The sequence below is a fragment of the Tubulanus polymorphus genome, chromosome 9 (assembly GCF_964204645.1).
Source record: "Tubulanus polymorphus chromosome 9, tnTubPoly1.2, whole genome shotgun sequence".
Lineage (NCBI taxonomy): Eukaryota > Metazoa > Nemertea > Palaeonemertea > Tubulaniformes > Tubulanidae > Tubulanus > Tubulanus polymorphus.
Genome location: NC_134033.1, coordinates 12,364,689 through 12,392,500, shown reverse-complemented (window position 1 = coordinate 12,392,500; position 27,812 = coordinate 12,364,689). Strand labels below are relative to the sequence as shown.

The window sequence follows — 27,812 nt, the reverse complement described above, 5'->3', positions numbered from 1 at the left end:
ACAAAGACAAAATTCACCGCGCGTTCGGAAAAACCTCTTTGTTTCGACGGGGTGACCAATATTCGAGAGACGGGTAGAAAAACTACTCGAAAAAGTTTGCACAGCAAACGTAAAACAAACTCGTCGACCGTGCCGAGATCGGGCGTCTGAAAATCTACCCGGATCAAATTTAGATTCGCGCTAATATTGACGAAAATAATTCGTCATTGTTACCGCACGAAGGTGACGCTTGTTTGACTAGTATCGTGTATCCGGATTGAGTCGATCGAAGTTCTATTGTTTCTTGGAGGAGAGTAGGTTTTAACTGAAAGCGCCGTGAGTCAGCTGAGGCTTACGCGCGCGCGCACCCGTGCGCTCGCGGTCGTCCAACCGAATCGCCTCTCGTCTGCCTTAGATAAACACCGGAAATCGACGGCTTTTCGTTCGTTATTTACGCAAGAATTAGCGTTTCTCGTATTTTGATTACGCGCTTGATCCGCGCGCGCGAGCTGAAAAATGACGAATCTTCACGTGCGATTGAAAATAATACCGCCATCTGCTTTTGTTCTCGGTCGAGGCGCGACGGGTGAGTCGTCGGCTGACAAATATTTGATAATGTTCTCTCGCAGTACCGTTAGTTCGCTGGGTCATTCCGATGACGGGTCATCGCGCGGGCTGAAATCACCTGAGAATCTGGTCGATTCGAATTCATTTATTTCATCAGAATTTGTCGATTTCGCGCAGTTCCGTAGAATATCGGTGGCAAATATGCTTCCAGACAAGTTTTAACTTGTGCGCTGCCTTAACTAAAAGTTTATCATCGAAATGTTTAAAAAATGGTTTATTCATTTTTCATATAACCTTAAGGGGATTGTTAGCGGATTCCGTGTTTTTTTATTTCCCAAATAAGGAAGAGGCCAGAGAAACACACCTGCCCAGCACAAGACAGACTGACTGACTGCTATCACAAGGATCAAAACCCTGGATTGCTGAGAGACCAGTAGGTGAACCACTTCGCGCTTCTCTAAAATAGTTTCGGACCCTATGATCGCGCATTGTCGTCATTGACATAGATCTAAGTACACGATGTATCATCCATCCATACTTTTATTACCGATGGTGAAATGCCGACCCCGTTAATTAGTCAAAACTAATTAAGCGACTGAAGACCGCAGACGATTGTTAAAGTCACGTAGCGCGCGGTGTGAAATGACGTCCACGTCATTCGATCAGGATGCGGCCATCATTTCCAAACGACCCGTATATCAATACAATTCATCCGGGCAATGATGAGGAAAACACCAGGTCCTGAATAATAGATGCACTTTATATGACAATACGTGAATGAATTTCTGAAGATCAGAAAATGTTTGGACGTTCACTCAACAACTTCTTCATCTATACTATCTATATAATAATTGGGTACTATGTATAGCCTCAAAGATATCCACGATTATACATTTACCTACAAATTTACCTACAAATAGACACCTTTACCTGTATCGCATAGGGAGGGAGGTATATGGTGTCAAAGGGAACCTTCGCCAGAGCTGATTTGTTCGAAAAACAGCTGGCGAGTGCGGGGTATAGTCAGTGCACATTCGTCTGGCACGTAAAATCATTATCAATCAACTTTTAACTGAATTAGACAAGAACCCGTCACCAAATATACATTGAACCCATTTTCTACCAGATATTAGTGTAATTTTCGTTGATAATTGATTTATATATTCGAGGGCAAAGTTCATTCGATCTTTATCGAAATATAGAAGAAATTGAACGCGGAAGACCCGAGTAACTACTAGCGAACCTAGCGGATCCTCGCTTGCCATAAGTTGAATCCTCGATTGCCACAGTAGCGTTGGAGTTTTCCCATTCTACGGCGTTGAATTATTGAGAAGGAGCAGCGTTTTTCTGTACATATATACATATTTGAAGGTCGCGTGGAGTCGGTCGGCTGCTCGCTCAGATAATACGCTTAAAACGACTCGGGTGATCGGTCGTTAGGCGTATGACGATCTCGTTAGGAAGCCGTTTTCGCACAAAATGCCGTCGTTTGGCAAAGTATTTTATTCCTCCGCGGGGATTCATTACCGGCGGCGTTCAGATGATAAAATCCAACAGACACAATCCGAGAAATACATGTCTACAAACAAACTAACGACACTCAGTTCGTATAGTCTATATGTAAACGTATTATATTTGACTTCTCAATACGTCGTGGGAACAACAGTGATTTTTTTGACGCCGCAAAAACCGTTAATGTTTATAGTATGCGTTATATAAGGGTTTCTGCGTGACTCGATGTGCAGTACGTCATCAATATTGGCGTAACAAAAATAACATTCTTGTGAATTCTTGGCGTTTATTTTGTAAATTGAATATATTTCATAACACTTATCTCATAGTTGACTAATTTTGATAAGGACATTTTGATGTGCACTTCGTCATCAGTATCGGGGCCAGACGTTTCCTCATTTCCCTTCCCTCGCACCCTCAACCCACCTATCCTCTCCATCTCTCTCTCTCCCCTTACTACTCTGTCTCCATATCTTTTTATTTTTTCATTATTTAACACCTCCAAACCGCTAAGGGCCACGCAGGACATTATAAGCGGGTTCCATGTTGGTTTTTTCCCAATGGGGGAGAGACCAGAGAAGGACCTTCGGCCAAGAAACTCTGTCACCACCTCTCTGTGCCTCCCTTTTTACTTCTCGCTTTCCATACCCACATAACCCCCCCCCCCCTCTTTAAACGTATCTCCCTTCCTCCCTTTGTAGTCGATCCGCCACCCATCTCAAGCCATACAACTTCATGTATACTTCTAAAGTATTCTATATACTGTGATCTATGAGTCAAACAGTAAGCGATGCGAGCAGAGCTATACATCTCAGACATTAGGTAACAATTTGTTCGCGTTATAACCGATTACAAACTAACGGTATTATCTAGTTTACTATTCGACGGTATAACTACCGAGTGAGTGTAAGTGCTAATTACTTACAACGAATGAAATCTGTTCGAAACGATTCGTGCTAAAAACTGCGTGAGTCTTAACGTGTGTCTTAACGTGTTATTGTTATTTATGAACGGATAACGCATTTACACGTCTTTCTCTTACTACTGGAAAGTTTTCCTATCGTTGAATGAATATTATTGCGATACGGTTTGCTCGGTATTGCATTTGTTTCTATACTATAGTCAGAGTCGACCGTTCAAACCGCATCCGAGTTTTCCGAGTAAAATGTGAACGTCAGAAATAATTTCAGCAAAAGATGAAAAGTTTGCAGTCTGACAGAGTAGTTTTCAAGGACAAAAATGATCAAATGAACTTTGTCCTCACAGATATTTATTATGTTCGATGTCTTTTCCTATAGATTCAGATTCAGATAAGCCATGACACTATATCAACTGCTTTAACACGGGCCCACTCGTTTCAGCTCTGTGCCAGGTGAAAGGTCTTTGCATCAAACCCAGTCCACTTCTCGATATCATCTAGCCAGTATTTATTCCATTTATTTATTCCCGTGCCTTGTAGAGATGTCTTTATCGAGATTCTAACCGAACTGTTCACTCTTAAAAATCGCTCAATAATTCTCGGCGAATGCGGTCGTTGTCCTAATGTTTAATTCGTCTGGTTTCTTCCCCTGTCACAGCCAATGTCTCGGAGATTTATTTCGAATAAAAAAGGAAACCGAATAAACAAACATTATTCGCTGATTTGCACCGTCCAAATCGAATCAATCATGAATCCGGGGGTATTTCAATATTCAGGTTGCTCACAGGCAATTACGCGTTGAAGTGGCTGTTGGCGCCCGTCGATAGAAAAGGCGACGATATTTGACACTTGATAGCCACTCGGCTTTGACGTCTGTGGGTTTAGTAGATGAACCAGCTCAGACGGCTCAATCTGAAGACCTTTCTGTTTAAATACATCGAATAGCTTTTATATCAACTGCGAATCACGACCTTAGAAAATCATCGTGGAAAAGAAGTGTACTATTTGTCGCGCGTCATCGTTCGTTCCTTCACGTGAAAGAGAGATGAATTGCTAAGCAATCAAGCTGAAAGATTTAATTGCGAATTGCACTTTAGACTGTTAACGGTATTCGTCACTTCCGTCGGTCAAGTGTTGCTTTTCAAGACGTTTATTACTGTTTGACCGATTAGTGGTCAAGGAATCATTGATCATTGATCATCGATCATTGCAAAGTAATGTTTTTGATTTCAGTGTGGACCGAGTTCCTGTTATGAGTTTATATCGACTCTGAACATGTGGTTTTAAGTTCACTCTGGTTTCAGTTCCACACAGTTGGTGCTAGAGCAATGTCGGCTCATTACCAAGGTAAACACGACTTTGATTTGGCTCTGAACCCAGTTCCAAAGTTGTGCATGGTCATTTTTGGACTCTGGGCTCAGCTTTCTGGGCTCTGGGTTCGATTTGACACTGAACCAAAGTTGCATTTGTGTTTATGGATTCTGAAATCTATTTCACAGTCGTGACTCCAAACTCAGTTCCACAATCATGGGTTTGATTGTGAAATGATTTGACTCTAAATACAGCCTAACGATTAATGAAGTGTTAGTGACTTAGCGCGCACTCACAGGGGATCGAACCCGGGTCTCGTACGTAGAAAGCAAGCGTAGCTAACTACAGTAAAACTAAAATAGAACGAATCCATTTGGTGAGTGGTTATAGAGCTTGATGTCGTGGTTACGTCACACTTCGACTCTAAAGCTGTTTCTTTGAAAAGTGGCTATCAAGACATCATGATTTCCAGGTGGTTGTTCATGTGTAATACCAGTTCCAAAAATTGTGGGATTCTGAGTCCAGTTCAACACGAGTTCCTATATAGATTATTCTATAGCAATATTCGTGATTGTTTTACACCTCATCGCCGTATCTTATACAGGTAACGGTTTCATACACAACCTCGCGCGTGTATTACTCAGCGCAGGAGGCGAACATCCATACTAATTAAATAACGACGACACAGTTTACAGCGTCTCGCGCAGCTCCGAGATAAAACTAAAACTTATGACCGGAAGAAACCGGAAATTCGCGACGTCTCGTTCACAGGATGGACACAATACATCGCGCTGTTACCAACGGTTACGACAACACAGATTTTGTCTATTATACGCGCGCGCGCGCCACATAAATCTTCAATGGAACGCGCTCGCCCGATGGTCCAGACGGATACCGCCGCCTGATTAGGTTCAGACTGTTATTGGACCCGGTCAGACGACTCGCGCGCGGTCTCCCGACATCGTTTACGAGATGTGCCCGTACAATAATAAATCAGGCGTGTTTTAAATGATGGTTTATTGGAGGCAGCCGCGGTTTTCATTTCACTTTCAATTCACATCCATTACTTACGACCAAGTGATTTGCCTGTTATTGTTATATGTATATCTTACAGTTGCAAAGTCGATGCTTATCAAAGCTTTACGACAATTTTTTTGACGTCGTAAAAACCTATGCGTTATCTAGCTGCTATTTAGGTTCTGCAGCCAATCCATCAACTTACGAAGATCAGTCGTTACAGATTTGACACCATCGGGAGGGGGGACTTGAAAGGAGCACGAAAAGGGTATACAGCGAGTGTTGCGTGAACGAAACCAAAATGGGGTCTTAAAAATGTCAAAATGTCAGTGCATTTTGATGCTAGTTCTCAATTAGGATTGTAGAGAAACGTAGGCCAAAGTGTTGGTAGCGAACTTCGGGTGGAAAAATTGCCACCAAAATTGCGGTTGTTTTTCAAGGGCACGGGAATATTGCAACAGGGGCACGTGACTGTCTCGGTGTGTCCACGTAATTAAGCGGATGCCATGACTTTCCAAATCAGGTCCGGTAAATACCGTTCTCTCGAGGATGGGACGCAGTAACCCTGATTTTGGTGTCACGAACTACGAGTTTCTACGCTAGGAAGAGTGAGATTTCTGACGAGAAAACGACCCCTTCCCATAATGACTACAAAGGCCATTTCTCGAATCACCATTTAGCGACGAGAGATCGGAGGAGGTCGCATCAGAGAGAGAGAGAGAGAGAGGGGGGAAACACGTGAAAGAGGAGATTGCTATCGAACGGGTGATGAAGATAAATTTGTATAATAACTACAGTTAGCTGAGTAGTTAACTACCTGCAGGTATGTCGTGGCACGTACACGCTGTACACTGTAGATTACAGGCTGTGGAAATGAAATACTATCATTGAGCGTTATCGTGACAGGTCGTACAAATTGACGGATTTGACTCCATCGATAGATATACTACTAGAGAGACGACGTCAGTAAGCTCATACCACTAGGGGGCGCGTCATTTTGATCTACGATCACGCAAGTAACTTAGGGGCCTTGGTTAGATCCGCGCTCACGTCACTAGGGGGCACTTCATACACCTAGTCCACTAGGGGGCACTATCTAGATCCATGGTCATACCAGGGGGCCATGTTGGCTTAATCTACACTTATATACACTGATAACACTATGCACTATCGCTAAGATGCAGTGTAATATGAATGTTAATAGCCGAGATATTGATTTCAGAACGTTGTGGCTGATCTAATTTTTTGAATTGCGAAGAATCAACGAAGTTAACCACGAATTCATAGTCACGTTTCAAGAGCTTTCAATCTGTTACTCGCGGTGTCTGTCAAAATGTCCCCGGGCGTCAAAAGGTTAAAACCACGTGTCTTGTATTAGCGGCTACAGATAATAATAATCGATATCGTAGTACTATATAGTGAGTAAACATCTGGTGTCTTCCAGATAGCGCGCAGTCACAGATGATGACACCAACGATTTCACAATGCATTCATTGACAGCAGTCGAAAGCCTTTTCAACATCGACAAATCAGTTCTGATATTACCCGTATCTGTTGACAATGAAGCCAGATACGCGTCACGTCCGGCGCACAGATTTCATCGGTTATATTACACAAATGTGGCTAATTGTGTCGTACTTTGAGTGCGTGTTAACTTCAGTGCAGGTTTATCGATGTTTTACGTGTTGAATCCCCTCATTTTGCGCCATAGATAAGTCGGCTTGAGGGCTGAGTTTAGGGTCGGGTGACTTGTTGAGTGGATTCACGTGAAACGATGAAATTAGTGACGAAATGTGTGCGCACTCACCCGGAATCGAGCCAACAGAACTAGCCAGTGGTACTCGGTTTAAGTTTACCGAGATTCGTTCTCACGCACCTCAAGTCCGAAATATTGCCATAGATAATATCAAATGTTATTTTCCTTTAAAGATCTGCTTGCCAAGTCAAACCAACGATTCCTGCATCAGTGGCAGACTTCCGTGGAATTTGAGTTTGATTTGATGCCTGCCGAATGAACGTACGCTTTTCAAAAACGAAAACCTTAACGTTTTTATGTTTCATATTTTGTCTGCTAAGTAATAACGTCTCGAGCATTGAACATTCTAAACTGGATTATCCCGCAATACGGGCGTTCAAAAAACGGATACATTTTCTCCTTGGAGAAATGTTTGAATTCTATAATCATGATTTGAAAAGGCTGAACGGATACAATGTTGCTGCGTACAACGGAAATCCGTGGAAAGGCGATTTTGATGGTGGATAATTTTTTTTCCTGAATGAATATTCAGCAAGTTTGCAGCATTCGAGAAACATTGATTTTTTGCACAATATTGTGACACGCTGCTGCCGCTGCTACAATTGCTTTTATTGTCGTTATCTTTCTCGCTGCGTATTTCCATTTAATGAAGAGTTTTGACCCGGTTTCACCGTCGACCGGCAATGACGGGTTTGTTTATACGGAAGTCGGGGATATAATGACGTTTCCGCGGGTAAACATTCGAATTCGCGTTAAAAGCGACGGAGAAAAAGGTCAATATTTCCCGTGAAACGTTCTCAACATTGTGTGAAAAATATAACACAGATGAAGAGGGCTTTTGTACACAGAATTCGTAGCTGCCTGTGAAATCCCTATAGAGACATCGTCAAAATGGCCGCGGTCACAATATGAGCATTTTTGGCCCGGGCCAAATTTGGCTGGACCGAAAAACGTCGGACCAGGCCAGAGCCAAATCTAAGCACGTGACAAATCAATGCGTGTGAATTGCTACAGGTTGAAGAAGTCACGGGCCATAAACAAAAATTCCATTTCCAGTTTCAATCACATCTGACATCAAATCGTTTCGTCTCAATCGTAATAAATCATTTCAAATCGGGACTCGAGCCTGCTTTCGCTTAAACCTTAAAGGAAAATAACTTTTCCTCAGGGTAAAAAACCGTATTTAAAATCGGGACTCGAACCCGCTCTAACTTGACCCCCGAGATGTGGGTGGTCTGATAAAAAGAATTACTAAACAAGGGCTTCAAACGACTCATTAACGGTGCTCACACTGGTATCCGCTATTTATTGATTCAGTATCGAGTTATCCGCGACTGTTTGTAGTGACATTTTTGCAACCACTTAAAAAATTCATACACACACTGAAATAAGACCGCATAGTGTGCGGGTGAGTGGAAGCTTACCTTCTATCGAGAGGATATGAATAACTTTTCAAATAAATCAGTTGATAAGGACAGAGTATGAGATAACTAATGTCTTCCTCTTTAGAAAAAAGGTTTTAAAAAACATCGTTGTCTGTGAATGTATTGTCAAACTATCGAGCATTCACATAAATGGAACCATGTTCTTATTTAGGAATTTCTCTTTTGAAAACCGTGTTAGCGTCTAAAGTTGGTGTAATGAACGGACGTCACATACGTAATATTGGCCGTTAAATGGCCGTCAACTGAGACGTTTGGCTCAGTGTTTTGCGCCTGTTTCAGAATAGGTGGCATATCGCAGGGATACAAGCTAACACCCGCTATGTAAAACCCGCTGCACTGGATTGAAACTGCTATGTACCGGTACACAACATCGAGACCGGGTCAAACACCTTTCATTTATCGGCTCAAAAGGCGTAGAAAAATTAGCTCTATTCGGCAGTGGACGATAGTTTTACGGATCGCAAAGCAGAGCATTCTGACAATATAGACCGTTAAATTGTCAAGAATCCACTAGCGCACAATAGCTCTCGATGACAAGCTGGGTAAATGACACGCACGTAGTCACGTCTGGATGTCAAACGGTTTTATCCCCGTTGCCCTCGCGTTCAACGACAGAAGCTTCGGGAAAATTGTACCCGATAGAATCGTAGATAATAGAATATTGATAAATGAAATTACGATTTATAGTTAATACATTAATAATCGAGTGATGAATGTGGAGGTTACGCGTGGTTTGGTTTAACTTAAGTTTAAACTGCAGATCAATGAATTCGAGCAACGGACTTAGTTTTACAATATTAAGAATGAAAAAAAGTCACTAAAATGTCACTAATAAGAATTGTATAGCCATGAAATCGATCCGTGGGAAATATTAGGCCTAGGATTTTACTTTTTCTCACAGTCGTAACTATCAAACGTTTATGAATTGTATTGCTTGACGCTAGACAATTCCACCTCCTGACGGTCTTAGACAACGGCATAAGGAACGTAAGAATTTTGGGTAGGTGGGCGCGTGCCGAGTACGGGGTCGAGATAAAACGTGAACAGTGCAGCCTTTCTTTCATAGAAGCAACGAAATCACCCGGAGTCCCGCTAGTACGTCACCAGCTACCCAGGAATCTTGAAAATGTATACATAACCAATTTAAAATCCAACGGTTTTGTTATAAAGTAATCCTCATCTTACTCACACATGGCCAACTGAAGCCTCAGACCAACTCTAACAACAACAAAATCCTTTTCTAATTTCCTGACCCATTTTTTCGAAGCGAATATACCTAACTCAAATTTTCACTTAACTCAGACCTTTGACTATAACTCTGACAACAACAAAACCTTTTCCTAATTTCCTAATATATCTTTTGACCCGTATATACCTAACCCGGATGTTCACTTAACCGATTATGCCGGTCCCGGTTTACTCGAGTCAGGCGAGGCTTACTCTACTATTCTAGTATATGGGTCGGTGTCTTGTACTCGCATGCCGCAGTCGACATCAATCCTCCGCGATATTTTCATTGTGGGATTATTTATAATCTGGTTCTCGTATGATGATAATAAATGACAGATGCGCGTTTAATTTCGTGTTTCTCACACGAGCGCGGTCTAATCCGGCACCGCCGCCGCTGCCGCGCAGTTCTCTGTCAAACATTTTCAATATTAATAATTCTGTCGTTCGATTGAACAGTTAGGGCTCATTCAGGGCCGTATTAGCAGAAATTTTGGAAAAGTGGTATTTGCGCAAATATCATTGTTATGTCCTAATAGAGGCCCTTTTTCGGATCCTCTGAAATTCAAATGCGGCCCTGTATTCTATAAAAGATGACCGATTAGCGGTGAAAATCCCCTGGTAGAAATCCGAAGGTGAAATCCCTAATTCACCAAAGAAGGCGAAACAACCCGTACCTTTTGACTTGAATGGAGAGCAAATGGATTATCCGCTTCAGAAGAACATTTTGGCCAAACCACGGACTCTCCACCGAAAAGGAATTTCAGGGTCCGGGTGGAACTATGGACTCAAGAACGAAGCGATTTGTGTTCCAGGTCCAAACCAATTTCTAACTTCTACACTGAAAATTTTGGGTATATTTGCTAACCACCTACAGTCCATAGACCGTGGCCCATGGACTCACGTGTTAGCGACCATGACCAAACCGTGGACTCGATCGTGGCTAGTCCATGGCCAAACCAAAAGCGTAAAGGCATCGCCCGAAGGCTTACAGTCTGAGCCGGTACATTTCTCCAGGGAAATGCGATTAGCTATAATTTAATCAATTTCCGATCCCATTGAAATGAAAATGTATCTACTGAATAGCGAATTATTACGCGAACAAAACAGAATCAATCGACCTAATCTTTATACGCATATAAGAAAAGTCTGACGGAAAGACAGGCCCCGGGCGGCAACGATACTTTATCAAAACTATCTATTTTTGATAAAGGAATTCGTTTTAATTCAAAACAATTGTTATTGAATTTGTGTGAGTAAAGTAGAATGCGAAGAAGTGTCTCGGCGGATATAGAGTTTGCCCTAAAGCGCTTACAGAATGTAAGTAAATCGAATTGTTATATCGCTAAATTAATTATATACGTCTGAATAAGCAGTTTTATATTCACACCTACCCACGTAATACTAACTAAAGAAAGATCAAGGTCATATTTAGAGTCGACGGCCAAAACCGTAAAATAAATGAAAATAATTAATTTCGATGTTTTTGAAACATCAAAATGACGTCTCGGCCATACGGAATATTTTCGTGACTTCCAACCTGAGCCTGTGAAGCATAAGACGTAAAATGGGGATTTTTTACACCTTTCCTTCACCCCAAGAAGACCAACCGTGTCTACTACGTATTGAGGTTAGATGGCTTAGAAGGAGTCGACTGGTACTAAAGCTCAATTATTTTAACCATTGATAAAAACACCGGCCGCGTTGGTAGAGTATCCCACAATGATAACGAAAAGATAAAATTAATTCCGAAAATGTTTCCTTGAACTAGTGTATAGTTCATTAGATGTTTCGACTATATTCTAACAGTCATCTCCCGGAATAACTTGCTCGAGGAACCATTTTTGGACTTACTGTTACTGTTTCGTTACTATCATCAGATTTCCTACATACTCAATTATTATAGTTCTTGGAAAAGTTGCTACACTCTCGTCTCGGGACGCTATTTTATACACAATTTTAATCAAATATCTCTCCGCCATTTTTCGTCCACATAAATCGTCGGTCATTCACTATCGGAATGATACTAAGCAAACAATCATTTTCATTCACGGCCGTTTAATATTCTCAAGTATAATACGCGAACGATGAGGCGAAAAAATGAGTCAACGCCGGGGACCTAAAAAAATCACCATATCATTACTACGCGATACGAAGAAACGGCGACCATTAAAAAAGAAGAGAATTGTTCCTCGCCGACAACACAAACAAGTTTGTGTAAGCGTCAGCGAGCTTATAATGTAAGACAGTACACGGCATATCATCTGCGTCCCTCGAGTGGCAAAATATGAACGTCATCGAGTACTCTTATCCGCGCAGATTAAGGCGACGCGGAACGATCGCTGTTCTATACGGATTACTATTCATTTATTCGCGATGACCGCCGGTTAATGAAGCTCGGTGATGGCCATCGACGACTAACACAGCGCTGTTAAATGATATTAAACCGTGATACGGCATTTATGATGTAACCGCGCGCGAGTCGCGAGTTTTACCAGGCGACTTCGTGCCGCGTTTCGTAAATTTCGGAGCGCGCGATCCGTCGTCAGCGTGGAGCCGAAACGACGCTTAAATATCGATAAATATCTCGTTACTATGAAAATATAATCTTTCCAGTTTTGAATATTCCCAGAACCCGGCGACGAATCGTATATTCATTAGTTTATTTTCGAGGAGAGATGATTCATAAAGTTTGTCGATGAAAATGAAGCTGATAAAAAATCAAGCATTCCACTTCCCCCAATGACATCATCGATTTACGTAGTACGTTAAGACTTAGCGATCCACACGGAATCTTACTTGTTGCTGCGATGGCAACGATGATATCATAGATTTTACAAAGGGCCAACTCTTTTCTGAAAGGGTTTATCCAAAGGTTGGTGCGCCGACCGAGACTTCGTTTCACACACACAAAATAAGTAATTAGAAAATACAACGGTACTTACCTACAGCGTCGAGGAGGTGAATATGAAAAGAAAAGAGACAAGAAAAACGTTAGATAAAAATTCTCAAAATTCTTTTCCACTTTAGATCTAAATCAATATTTATCGACCACGAACTGTTCTTATTGAACGTAGCACGCATTAGTTATCAGTCCAGACATCATCCCCACGCGCCGATTGTGCCGAAAAACTCAAACCTGGTCCCGACTCAGTTATTTGTTACTTTTTACACGACTGGGAAAGAATACGGACAGTACATCCTGTATTCAAGGTTGAAGGTGACCTTCAAAAAAATGCATCGTTCTGAGATCGCGTGGACAGGATTTCATTAATATTTCACCAATACAAAAGCGCTCACATTTCAAACTCTTGCCGTACACGCAAAGAAATCGTCTTCTAATAATTGATAACGTCTGAATATAAATGGATAACGGGGGAATTTAGAAATAAAGGGCTACATCTAATGGCTACTTTCCGAGTGTGCATGCATAGCCAAAAATAACGTCATCTTCAGGAATACCAACATTTTCGGACTTGATTTTTTCTCATTATTGTGGGATTCTCTGTCGTGTTTTATAAATCGTGACCAATGTTTGGTAATCACGATTGGTAGAACACTATATCCGTGTTGACGCGATGAGGAGAGAATCCCACAATGATAATAAAAAGTCCGAAAATGAAACTTGGAGATAGTAGTTTATTTCAACGTTTCGACTATATCCTAATAGTCATCTTCAGGAATTCCTCAATGTTTGGTAACTTTCATCGACTGATATCTTAGTATTTATCAAATCACGTTAAACCCTATATATCGACGGCTCCGGCGGTAAGCATGGATGGTTTCGAAGGGATGGTGGAAAACTACCGACTGATGCCGGCGTCAATCTGTCACTTTTATTAACGAGCTAATGGGCCGTGAAATACACCATGAAAGTAAAAATGTCGACGTCTAAGCGTCTCGTTCGATAAACAGTGCGGTCATATAGCGATCGAATTGAATCCGGTCATTCGCGTATTGACCGACAACTCGACGAAATGTGTATACGCGCATTCCCGCTGCAACGCGCGCTGTTAGCACAGAACTTAATCTCGACGGTGAAAAGGCGGACTAAATTAGCCGGCTATTCACGACGCTTCTCGTGATAATCCTATTCACCGGGTTGTTTTCAGTCGAAAATATTCAACAATTTCGGTCTGAAAACGGCGGCGACACGCTGGCTGAGATGCGGATTAATCCGACTTTTCGAGACAATAGCCCGACGTTGTTGAGTTCGGCAGCGAGCGCACTCGACATAGGAATTCCCGACTCGGTAAACTGAGGCATTCGATCGCCGGACAATAGCGCAGTCCGAGAGAGAGTTCAACTAGCGATAACAAAGCCGGCGTTGATTCGAGAGTGGACCCTCGGGCGCAAAACCGCCGTGGCAATGTTTGTGTTACGATTACGAACGCGAATAAAACGAGATATGTCAACATCGGAGATGTCAAAAATACCACCTCATATATGAACCAGGCTGACGAACTCTCAGAGGAAGCATTACTCCGACCGTTGACGTATTTAAACTAGACTGACGTTTGATGAGCGAGTACATTTTAGGACATTAGATATGAAATAGTATGACGAATAAAAACCCAGACACACCAGCACCCGCTAGAGCAGCAAAACGGAACAAAAACAAGAATACACCGATTCTACGAATCAGACACTTTACATGCATTCTATGTACTTAGATTTTATTCACGTTATTTGACTTTCACGATTACGGAATTATCCTCCTCACTCTAACCCGAGTTTCTTCAATAAAACCATCGCAATGTCTTCCTAATATCTGCCTGATGAGTAATTAATCATATTACAAAATGTCTCGGTCGGTACCGGAATTAACGGGTTAATATCAAAGTGCACCCTCTTGTAAATACCAATACACAAAACCGGTTTAGCTCGTCGCCGACAATAGCCTTCCGTTACCATAGTAATATCCTCCAGCTATGCTACTTTATAGGACTATAGGACGCCCACTAAAACCGGTCCACGGATATACAGAGTTACCGGTATTTGACCCGTGCGAGAAAACATCGATGGTCTAAGTACGCTGCCCTGGGGGACGCCTTATCTTTTTCGCTCTAGTATACTATAGCTTCGATTGTATGCGAACGACGTCGTCGCGAAAGGTGCTCCAATCGCTAAAAATGGCCAGTAGATAACAACACGTATATCGGCGTTGATTTCTAATCTACGATTTCATTATGAAACGCAGCGGGTCAAAAAGTCTGGCTATAGTCACCGAGTTGAATGGCGGTTATCATATTTCACGAATCTCTAATATTAACTGGTGTTAAGTTTCCCCGTGAGCTCAGCGTGAAATCAAACACATTACCCAGTCCACAGTCAACACGAAGAGAGCTTTCAGGTTGACATAGACTTTACCGGTATTGAGGATATGGGGGAGGTGTGTAACGAGGCTTTATAGGCCTATACTAATCTTACGTTGCCGAATAAAACAATCCTCGTCAATTGTAGATATGTAAATGAGAAAATTTCATAATATATAAATCTGATCAGATACAATCTATCAAATGAAACCACGACGTTTCGACTGTTGACAGCCACCATCAGATGGAATGGCCAGAAGAATGATTGATGGCTGTAAGTCGACAGTCGAAATATTCAGGTTTCATTTCTATAAATTCAACCTGATCAGAATTTTATAGAGGAATATTTTTCGTTCGTATATCCGCTTATCTTTGCCGCGAAAACCAGAAGCGAACTCATTCATGCGAATAAAATACAGATAAATGAATAACATAAACACGTAATATATGTTTACGTTGTGAAATATATTTGAGAAAAATGTCACGCAAAATATGGCCCGAAGCTCTTTGAGAGCATTCGAGAACTGCGGGTAACTCAGACTGTTACGATTACCCGCTCGCCATCACTTTTACACATGATCAGCCAAAAACAAAATTACATGAAAAGGTTATACGTATATTATACACAGACAGAGAGACAGGCAGGCAGATATGCATACGTGCGATTCGTTTGAATCTGCTCGAGGCATTTCTATTGATGTTCATCAGTTTTTATTCCTATATAGAGAAAAGTTCATAGATCGAAAAATGATTCGATGACTGAACCATAGGCGAAGAGAGCACCGATACAAAGTTTTTATAAACAAATTATTTACGCGCGAGATCAGGCGAATCATTGTTTCGGTTTGTACGGCCCACCAGGGGGCGCTGCGTTTTATCAGTTGATAAGAAGCGAGGCGATAAATGCCGAGCTCGGGGGAGAAGTATGCGAACGCAAGGAGCAAGCGATAAGGTTATAACTGAACCAGGCAGCAACGAACCTCTCCGGGGTGCCGGGACATGCGTGTTTCTACTCGCTAAGCACTGTCAATTCGCACAGCTGGTCGACGTTCATACTTCGTTATGTACAAACGCCGGGAATATAACAAACCAAATCGCAATAACAGTTTTCAGGATATATTTTCACGAACTATATATATACCAGTGCCTCTGACGAACGAAGCTAATGATATTCGCCCGACTCGAATAGAAGATCTATTCTTCTTCGTTCTGAATCCGGTTTAACAACAGCAACCAAACACGCCCGACTCGACAGAACATCCACGTAACTCCCTTTTAATTAAATTGGATGCAGCTTTTTATCAGCGAATGAAAGTTTTGTGGAATGTGTTGCTAAAGACGCGAGTTCTCCTTTGTGCGCAAAGAGTTCACTGGCACAACTAGCATCCTCTCACCAGATGGTGTCAACATTTGATGGACTTTGATTAACATTCCTAGGTTTCCACGAGCACGAACAGAGACCTCAACTACTTCAACGGATTTTCTCTACATCTCGGTTCTGGTTCATGCATAGAGGTACCTCCTTGCTCTAAATGATATTCGATAGATTTTAACTGAACTGAGGAGAATCTTTCATACCCAGCGCATCCACTATAACTACAAGAGCCTTGCAAGACTACGGTAGAGACTTGCCCTGTTTCAGGAAATCCCCTATAGCTATTGGTAAAGCCTAGGCTTGGGTATATCTTTTTACAAATATCTAAGCCAAATTGTCAAAATCTACACACATACTGCTGTACATAATTATATCGATGAATAAGTTATTATTTTAAATGTTGCGGAAGACCGAAGGCTCACTAGCGCGCCGAGTGGTCCCTCGAGTGCCACAGAAGCGTTTTTGCCCATTGGAGTCAATAGATATAAACAAAAGTATAATATAACAAGTCGATAATCAATAGTATCGCCTCTTCAAAACAAACATACATCTGTCGACTTCTACATACGTGTTAAATCAAACATAAAACAAAAATCGTTGAAAACGCTTTTTCATATACTAACTAAAACTTCGGCTAAAAGCTTTGAATTTTTCTTCCTCTCGAAAAGCATTACATCAGTTCTCGCTCGCCGAAGAAATAAACAGCTAAATGGGTTTTGTTTTAAATTTCAGAGCAACGAAGATTGATTGACACATTACAGCGTAGAAAAAAACAAGTCACACGGAGATAAGAGAACAGTTCTCTTCGCTCGTCTGCTGCTGGTGTTGTTTGTTTGTGTTCTACGGAACCCGTCAAAATATGCGTCATCATCGTCAGATAATTTAGGATGAAAACTAACTCGAACATGCATTGACGTCTTGTTGGAAAATAACACATATATATATATATATATATATATATATATATATATATATATATATATATATATATATATATATATATATATATATATATATATATATATATATATATATATATATATATATATATATATATATATATATATATATATATATATATATATATATTAAGCAATATATATATATATATATATATATTGCTTAATGTTGTCGACAATAAATAATGTAATATAAGCACATGTATATGTATGTATGAGTTATGAAAAAATAAATATACTATACTAATATAGTATTTTAGGGATCAATCAAGTTATTTTGGATTTGAATATATCGATAATTGAAATGACCGGCAACCAGTCTAGCCCCGATATTGATGACGTAGTACACGTCATCTCAGAAAATGATTATTAGAATTAACAAAAATTGAATAAAATTAATGAAATGTATTTTTGATTACAAAATAAACGCCGAAATTCACGATTGCAATTGTTTAAATTGAAATGCTATGACATAATGTCCGATACTCGCCAGAATCTAGGTCATGGCTTTAGCGGTATAAGGTCAAGGTTGAATTGTATGTGGCCGCACGGGGGAAAGGTAGACAGCGCTTCCTTTTCTACCCGGTTATTTTTCTGAAACCATCTACCGCAACACATCGCGTAATTAGCATGCCTTTGTAAAACCGCGTCACATTTCCTCCGTTCTTCGCTAAAACGCGTATTAAAAATTGACTTCTTCGGCCGGAGATACATTGACATTTAAATCAATAATCTGCCATTAGAATACGTTCCGGTGCTAATTAATTCAGCTGGGTATGTCTTGTATAAGCCGCTTTTTATATCCCCGTTCATTAGTGTACCTGGGCTGTACAATTATCTAGATGGAAAATGTCAAACATCGCTCATCAACCTCAAATATTGCGTAACGTCTTTATTCGAATAAATCGATGTCTTCGTCTTGAGGGAAACTCCGTGGACAAAAAGTGATATGTAGCAAAAGCTGGGATATAGAATGATATCGAACCGTGGACTCCAAAATACTGAGTCCGTGACCAAACTCACAGCTGTGTTGGAACTAAATTCAGAGTCATATTAAAACTATCTGCGGATCTGGGTCCATAGTCCACTCGAACTAACAACCTGGAACTAGTTCCAGAGTCAACTTAGATTCTCAACTCTGAATAAACTCGGTCCAGACTGAAGTTCACTGGATTCGGATTTGTGACACTGCGGTCACGGAAACCGAGCAAAATTCGAATCTATCCATTTTATAGAGCTCTGAATTTCGCGTTATCATCCTGCCTTGATCGATGGTTAAACCACGATCGATCAAAAACCGAATTAAATTCGCTATCACTTTTATCTTCGTTCGTCGGTCGTCGAAATTGTGAAATTCATATTTTGTAAACGCATATCGTGCGCACATTATACCTGGCGCCGATTCGATGGATATCGTTCATATACGTTTGCATAATATTTTATCGTTTCGATCTCTGATACGAGGGGAAATTCGAATTCCACACGTCTCCCCAATCCACGCATTCCGCTCTCCTATCTAAACATCTCTCTTATAATATATCGTAAAATCGGTTGATCGAGTTTCGTGATGGCCGAAATTATCGTTTGGCACGAAATATCGATTTTATTGTATATCAATCTAGCTTCAAGTTTGATATATAGGCATTTGATAACCGAATGTTTAATGTAGTTACAAAGCTATATAACCCGGTATCAAATGATGATTTTTCAGTCTGGAGTCAGTGCCACATTCGAGACGCAAAAGATGAGCCTTATTAATGTACCAATGACGAGTTTGGCAAGCCAATCCTTTTATTCCAATCGACTATAGAACCATGTCTTGCAACCGGCTCCACAGACGCGTTCAAACTATACTTTATCTAGTAAGGTCTTAATTTGGTCCGTCCCAATAATAGAACGGACCAAACGTTCACACTAGCCCGAAGTCGGTCTAGTGACTTACTCGTTCTGCAAAAGTGACTTGAAATAAGATCAAAATCGGTTTTGAGGTCCTTAAAAACGAATACGACGAATTTCAACCAATCTTGAGGCCATTCTAAGTATTCGCATACACCTCATATTCGTGAGACGGGTAGTATTTCAAAGGTTAACTAGTTTATTTGACGCACGAGCTTTCGCTACTAATGTATAGAAGCTTCATCACTCATTCACCTGACGAAGCTTCTATACATTAGTAGCGAAAGCCCGTGCGTCAAATAAAATAGTTAACCTATAAAGTAATACTCGTCTCGTCGTGTTTATATTCTACATCAGACTAACGCGGCTCCTCTACGAATCTTCTCACATCAATGTGCCAATTCTGAGATCAGACTGAATCATCAATATTTTGAAAGCGACATGTTTTGATACAAGTAATAAGTTCGAATCGAAATGGCGGCTGCAATGTGCTATACAGTTCGCGATCGCGATATTTTTCTCATCGCGTAGATTGCGCGCAGGTCACCGATTCCGTCGAGACCGAATCATTTGTTCGCGACTCTATTCAAAAACTGATCCTCATTAATGCAGCGCGCGCTCGGCTATATCATCGACGGAACGTGAGTTTCAGTCCGTAGATCGATATATAGGACATTCTTCTCATTTTTTATCGTTATTATCTTCTAGCAGATTCGATTCGGTTTTGTGTATCGCGGCCGCCGAGTCCTTTGTGCGTTCAAAATGCGTGGCTTTATTCCGTCGCTCGGCAGTGCGCGCTCGTGATCCGCCTTTACCGAGAGTTATTGTTAAAACGACCTTGCTTTGATGGAAAAGATGAGGAAAATCAGAAATGTCACCGAGTCGGTGGTGTTTTCAATACAAACAGACATCGCTGCAAGAAAAAGATGGAGCACTAAGCACCTTACGCAGTCTGTAGAATTAAAAAGTCACCGAGCGTCGCTGTGTTATACGTGGAATGTTAGCGCCTCGGGGATTAAATTCTCTTTTACAATCGGTGAGATGTGATTAGAGGAGTGGGTGTCCGTCAGCGATAGAGATCCAGGTATAGACGGGGGGCTACGTTATAGGATCAGAACGGCGTCGTCATATCGGGTCATGTACCAGTGGGGAGCAATAGAGCATATCCAAACGTCACATACGCCAAGAGAAGTAGCAAAAACGGCGTTTCTGATTGCAGCCAACCCATTTGCCTTCACTACATAGCATTAATTTCTAGCCTAAACATATCAATTAGTCTACTAGGCCCGACTCACGTCCGGATTGAGCACAATCGGAGAACGACTGTACTATCATCTAATAGACTGGTTGGCGTGTCGAATTCTGAGCCTAGACTGGTTGCCTGTTAATGCTATGCTGAACGTGTATCTTCTTAACCGCACGGCTCCACTCCGCAACTAAACCACCTCGCCAGAATGGAGAGTCCGGAGACGTTCGGATGATCACGTGATCGATAAGTGAGTGAAATTGGAAACACCCGGATGCGTCCCGATTGGTAAAAGAGTCGGTGCCTAATGTTTTGGACGTGGCGACAGACCTATGTATAATTTGGGGCAGTATTTGACCAGAGTGACAGCGATATCCATGGTACTGTTGTTTTCGCATTCAGAAGATTCCGACCGTCGCGTTACGCCATTCTTCCTTCGCGTCGGATCAATTTTACGCTACAACGCCTCGGAGCCCGGCAACAATTGGAGTTGATTAATGGCCGCCGCGGTTGACGCAAGTCGCGCGACCTCGAGGTCAGCGTGTGGAGAAAGTGTCGGCCATAAATTCTGCTCTATTATACACGCTGACCGGTGATTACAGCGAAATAGCGAAACAACAAGTGACGCTTAAACGCAATTACACGTTTGATAATCGAGTCAGAACTTGTCGGTTCACGGTCGAAGATAATTTCATGCGAAGAGTCCCTATACTTCTTGAAACCTAGTGACGACCTTCTTGGAGCCCCCGTTTCATTCCCGAAATGCGTGGTGGGTTTGTAATGGATATACACAATCGAACCGTATCAAAATCATTCCGAACAAATAACTAAGAGGGGCAATTCCATATTTCAAGATCAGAAAACCATACGGGAATTCTGTTTGTCGTAGTCGTCATAACTGCTGTCGGGCATCTCCCCTAATGGTGCAGCCCCTGGCTTGGAGATGCCCTATTCTCGAGATATTATTCATATCTGTGTGTATTATGTATTTATTATAAGAGAAAATAAAGTATTCATATTCATATTCTCGCATAACGGTTGCGCCCGCTTTGTGGTCAATAAATACATAACACTATGATCACACCGCAGTATTGATTTTCAATTTTTCACTTCTAGACGCATCAATAGCACTTCGGTTTACGTAGCTTTTCCGTACGTTTTTTGTTGTATCGTTTTTTGTTGTAAATATAATGTCATACTGCAGTCATCAATATTGTGAGCTGCATTCTGTTTTTGGTTCGTATACTAGGCCGCCATAATACGACCGTAAAAACCTTTTTTTATATCTGATTTATTTGCCGTAAAAGCTGAGCGGCCGGTTGTAGAAAGCTCCATAACAAACTAAATCGCCACTGGAGTCAGGTGGGGCACTGATCAGTTTAGAAAATAGAATATTTGAAATTACGGGATAAAGAAACATAATATAGAAATCTCGAAGCTCCGCTTCAATAGATGTTAAGACATCTTGCGGCCGAGGAGTATTCAATGTTAGCCGGCGCGCTTGACAACTTCATTAGCGTATAGTAAATCCGTTGTCTGTCGTTTACGTAATAACAGGACAAAGAACAAACCCGAAAAAAAAGATCGTGACAAGTTTTTTCCGAGACGAATTACCAATCAACTCTCGTCAAAAATTCCGATCGAAAACGGAAGAGCGCGCGAGCGTTGGGGAGAGGGGGAACGGGGTACGTTAGGTCAGCGTAATTGAATTACTCAACCCGAGTAAAGCGTGATTAGCAACGCTGTAAAGCGTTTAACACAGTGCTGTCAGAAGCACAACAGCTGAGAGATACGCCGTGTGAACGCGCTATATAATACCTTACACTCACTCGCTTATAACATGAGTAAAATGGAAACTGAAATAATCTAAGCATGTAATGTATAAGAATCGTTCGCTGATGTTGTAATTATTAGAAATGTTAAATTACAAGCTGAGAACAAGAAAACTAAAGTTTATTGACGCCTTGAAGTATTAAACGTATATCTCTTGATAGTGTCGACAATAAATAATATAATGTAAATTATATGATATTTAGGATCGGTGAAGTAATTTGGATTTGAACATATAGATAATTGAATTGAGATGACCGGCAACCAGTCTAGCCCCGATAATGACGACGTAGTGCACATCCTCTCAAAAATAATTATTGAGATTTATTTTCAAAAAATGACTAGAAAGGTCCTAGAAAGGAAAGACGACCTTAATAAATGTCGACAACTTGACTAAAATTTCGATAAGACGTGACAACCTCCTCATTGACTTCAACGAATTCAGTAAAATTATGATTAGCTACTAATGGAAAAATTCTCATCTTAGATGAATTAATTCAACGATTCAACAATAATATATTTCATCACATAGCTTGTCATAAATGTTCGTGAAATCTAGGTTTGGGATACTTCATCTGTCGATGAGGCCATGCTGTTCCAAAAGCATCCAGGTATCTAAGATGGCTACAGTGGCAAGCTTTACTCTATTTAAGATATCTTATAAGTATATCGAAGACTATTTAATGCAATCGGCACAATACAATATATACGATATACCGATCATCTTAAGTGGAGCCTTTCAGTTACGGTCCCCGAGCGTCACGGTCGAATTCTAATAAATCTATTCGTGTATACATGTACGCATTATAAATAGAGGATGAACGAACTCGTCTCGGCGATGGCCAATAATTGAATATATCGGTTGGCCGGGATAAGACTCCTCTCAGCCCGTTCGCTGCCGAGCATTCGCCGCACCACGCACGTATTACTAAAATCGTTCATGGCCGTAATAAAGACTACTTAGATAATATTAGTATCCTAGGCGATAATTGGATACCAATAATTCAATTAAACGATTCGTATTATTAATGATTTATTGACGTTGGACGCTTCACACGTATCTATAGACTATATCACGTACGTGGTCAGTGTCTCTGTTCAATTACGTAACTTTGACGTTTAAATATTTACAAAATTCGAATTGGTTTTATGTACATAAACTATGGCGACTGCAAGTGCGCAATTCTATAACCCAGAGGCAGTCAAACTTCGATTGAAGGCCGCTCTTATAGGAGGCAGTTAAACTTCGATTGAAGGCCGCTCTTATAGACAATCTTGGTTCAACGGCCAATCTTAGAACTTAAAACCAGCATTGTATGGTTCAAGGTCATTGCTTGGATTAAGGCACGGCGACTGGTGTAACTGGACCTAGAAGCCAGCAATATTGATTACAGTCCCTTCTCAGGATCACACTTTAACTTCACCCAGTCCTGAAAGTGTTTCCATCCAAGAGCCCTATGTCTGATATTACACTAGGATCGTAGAGCGACGGAGATCTATATGGATCCAACCACTGACGGGACTGGGAGAACTCCAATCAACGAATTGGTTCAGTTGGGTCCGAACCACAGACGTTAGCCACCGGTGTCACTGTAGCCGGCACCCGAAGCACTTGCAGATATAAGTTTGAAACCAACGTTCAATATAAATCGTTATCGCCGACATTTTTATCGTGTATATACACATCATTATCGTGAATGTTGCTATGAAACGGAAACGTAAAAAGCGACGTTATGGACAGACTACCAAGATTTCCGGCGCGATCAATCATTTTTCGGTGGCACGTCGAGAAGAGTTTTTGCAGTGCTCGCTCACCGACTCTCGGGGACGGTATAAAGTGGTTGGCCAGTAATTTGCTCACTTGTCTTCCCGATAATGGCCATTACGGTCAATCCGTTGGTCGCAGGTTAAAATGAAATGAGTTCTTCGCGCATAAAAAAAATCTCCACATATCGCATTTATATGTATATATATACATATATACAATAAATCGTTATCGCACATGTATTCCAAGCATCAGAACGAGATCCTGCCTGATGCCACGGATCCATAGCAGATTTACCGCGATGGTTGCGTTTGACCAGGGTGGTGTTACTGTTTGACTCAAAGATTGTTAAGATTTGGGATTCTAAAATTTGAATTTCCAATGGCTTAGAACTGCATAAGAGTCCTAACGTCTGACACCAAATACTGGAACCAAATTTTAGATTTTCGAAACGGTATTCGAAGATAGGGGAGGACCTAGGGTTTGCCTAGACAGTACTTGTCCGATGAAAGCGGCAAAATATTTTGAAAAGGGCAATATTCGAATACCCGCACAAGGCAAGTACCGGATGACCAATGAAAAAGATCGACTTTAAAGTGTATCACGAAAATCAAGACCATATCCCCCAATCGGCAAATTGGGTCTGGATTTTCTAAGACGACACATAGGCACTTTCCGATCTCAACGCGAATGTTCAACGAACGTTGGATATACGCGTGAACCAATAGAGCTGTGGTCAGGTATTATCAGTGGTTCTGTGTGAACCGGTTTAACCGCCAGTCAGATAACTCACTAAGGAATAACCTTTACGACTTGCAATCAACGCCAAACCTGGTCCATTCGCTCGTAAACTGTCACCTAAACGTCGTCACAATACTCAATTTATAGCTCCTCGGTCGTTAATATAAAAGCTCGCCTGCCACCGGTCGAGGTGTGGTGTACTGCTGCTGCAGCTCAGCGCTGCGTTCATACTGTATGGATTGGAAATAATAGTTACTTATCTATGGAAATTAGTTCATTAGTCGGTGATCGAGATTTCCAAGAGACGTCGCCTTGCCACCGTCAGAAACAACGAGAAACGAATTCGTATTCTGCGCGAGATGTCGTGTGTAAGATATATACTCGGCCTTCGGTCTGATCGATATGTTTCCAGAGACGACATTTTCAATATTTTGAATCTTTTATTCAGTATCAGTGGCAAACTGGTTAAAATGTGTGTGAGCATACGTATGGATAAGTGTTCGACCTTACTGACTTTAAGTTGAGTCACAGCCATTTCTCGCCAATACGGAAGCGCCCGCTTTTATTTACATCATTCAGTTCCGGCGTGATGGGCGATTCGATTCGTTTTCAAAGCTGGTATAAGTTGACTCTGTAGTCAGACTATCAACAGGTTCGAAAGTTTGTTGGTTTAGAAAGTAAGATACTTCATTCGAGTTTACTCTTAAGGGCCGGTTCGATAGTCGGGACTTAAGATTCATCTTTAGTTGTTATATTGGCTATCTGACAGTCTCATCCTGCTCTTAAGTCCAAACAATGACTATGGAACCCTTGGCCTCTACGGCCTATATAGGGTTTTAATCAAAGTGGTTAATGAGTTATGGGTTGAATGGATATAAATCCGTTCTGGCCTCTTCGACATAGACACTGTAATCAGTGCCTTGGTTGTCGTGTACGCGGTTGTCTCGTTGTAGAGCACCAAATGATTGTCACTGATCAGTGCAAGAATACATCGCCGAAGGGCTTGTTCCCTTTTTCTTTCGTTTTCTCCGACACTGTCTCTCGCAGTCGTAGGTGTATATAGCTGGCATGTTTAGTATTCATACATGGGGGAACTTTGCCGAGATGAAATGACACTCGGCTAAAGGCGACATCGTGAGAACAGGTTCGGAATAATGACTCCTTGATGTCGGCGACTGCTCGAAACAATGTTACGACAGACGACGAAAAATGTAAGCCGCCGAATCAACAGGAGCTAGACGTAGTCAACTTGCGGTAGAACATCCGTAAAAAATAATTCGCTTTCTATAAGAATTAGATTTGTCGGTCGCGGATAATTGGATATAGCATTCTAGTGCGAAGGCGACGGGATTTTTGACGGCGTTTCAATCACTAGGTTTCTAGGGAGAGAGTGTAAACTCGGAGATGAACACGGCAGCACGATCAGAAAACAACAAAATCAAACTGCAATTCAACGTGTGATCTATAAATGGCCCTATTATCCACACCTGGCAACAGAGACAGTAAAATATTTATCTTCAAGACGTTACGATTTTAATATCTTCCCTCGGTAGCTCAGTTGGTAGAGCGGAGGACTGTAGTGGCATCCCCATAGCTGAATTCCTTAGGTCGCTGGTTCAAATCCAGTCCGAGGGCGAAATTTTTGTTTAGAAGAAATTGTCCGATAATGTTTAAAAGAATTGTAGAAAAAAGGAAAGAGATTGTGCATCTGTTAGGATTCAAACTATCGTTGGTTTCTATAGACGAGAAAGTGACTACCTGATATCGACAAAGTGAAAAACCCACAATGTATGGAGCGAACACTAATTCATTCTGAATCTGTACTGTTATATCTGTTCAATAGATTCGATTTTGAAATATAACTCATATAGATTTGAGTCGAATTAGATTTTCTCCTAGTTTTTTCATCTTATTGTGGGTTTTTTTTTCACTTTATTTATGGTTTTGTGAGCTAGAGTCCGCGCGAGGGTATATTTCCAGACTGATTTATATCGAGGGGAAATCTATATGAAGGACGCACACATGTATATAATATAACACAATCATTCATTGACGATACGTCAATTTTTCAGATCGCCGCCGAAAACCGACAGTCAGTATCGAGACGGTGGACTGCTGCCCGTTCCGCGAGCTTTATTTCCAACCGGCAGAACAATGGCCGTGGCGTGTGATTTATTGATGGCTATCGTGACGTTTGATTAAACGTTGTCCAGCATTCGCTGATTGAGTAACAAGGACGTCGAGTTTGATGGCGCTAGTGATATTTATTACAGCCGACCCAGTTTTTTTATCATCATCTTACTCCGTAGCGCCGGGATTCGAACCTGATGGACATCGTGAGACTGTTACAATACGAACCGAAAAAAAATCAGATTTTCTGACGCGGTAAAATCCCTTATATACTATATAACCTTCTTATACATTGATACCTTGTATGTGTTGTTTATGGAGAACTGTGTGAGTCGATGTGCACTACGTCATCAATATTGGCGTTTCAATCATTTCATGTCCTGGGGCCAGTTGCACAGTCGTGACTTAAGTCCAAAAGTGGTCTTAAATCTTAAGAATGGTCTTAAGTTGTTAGATTGGCTATAGAACTAAGTTGATCTTAAACTGGTCTTAAATCTAAGTCATGACTATGCAACCGGCCCCTGGAGACTGGCTCAGGGGTTGACGGGTATGAATCCATCAAGCATGGCAGGGTCTCTTTCGAATCCTTAGGAGGCAGGATGTGCATGTAGGAGATTCAATACCATCGGGTTCGAATCCACGCCGGGGAATTTTTCGCGTGAGCATCTTATCTTCCCTATTCGTGGACTCTCAGTAAAAAAGCCGGCTACCAGCATTATACCATGTATCAAATGGTACGGTAAATGATGACTAACGCAATCTGTGAGGTGAAAAGCTTTAATCTGCGCTGAGTAGCTGATTTTTCTCTCATAAATGAGTCGG

At 41.3% G+C, this 27,812-nt stretch overlaps 1 protein-coding gene and 1 non-coding gene across 2 annotated transcripts in view; one reads left to right on the top strand and one right to left on the bottom strand.

The window, feature by feature from the left end:
* LOC141910855 (anosmin-1-like) overlaps positions 1-27,812 on the bottom strand; it is a 140,160-nt gene that overhangs the window by 106,158 nt on the left and 6,190 nt on the right. The gene's annotated exons all lie outside the window — the stretch shown is intronic.
* On the top strand, positions 26,404-26,495 carry Trnay-gua (transfer RNA tyrosine (anticodon GUA)). The gene is given in 2 exon segments: positions 26,404-26,440; positions 26,460-26,495. It is a non-coding gene; the product is annotated as a tRNA-Tyr (tRNA).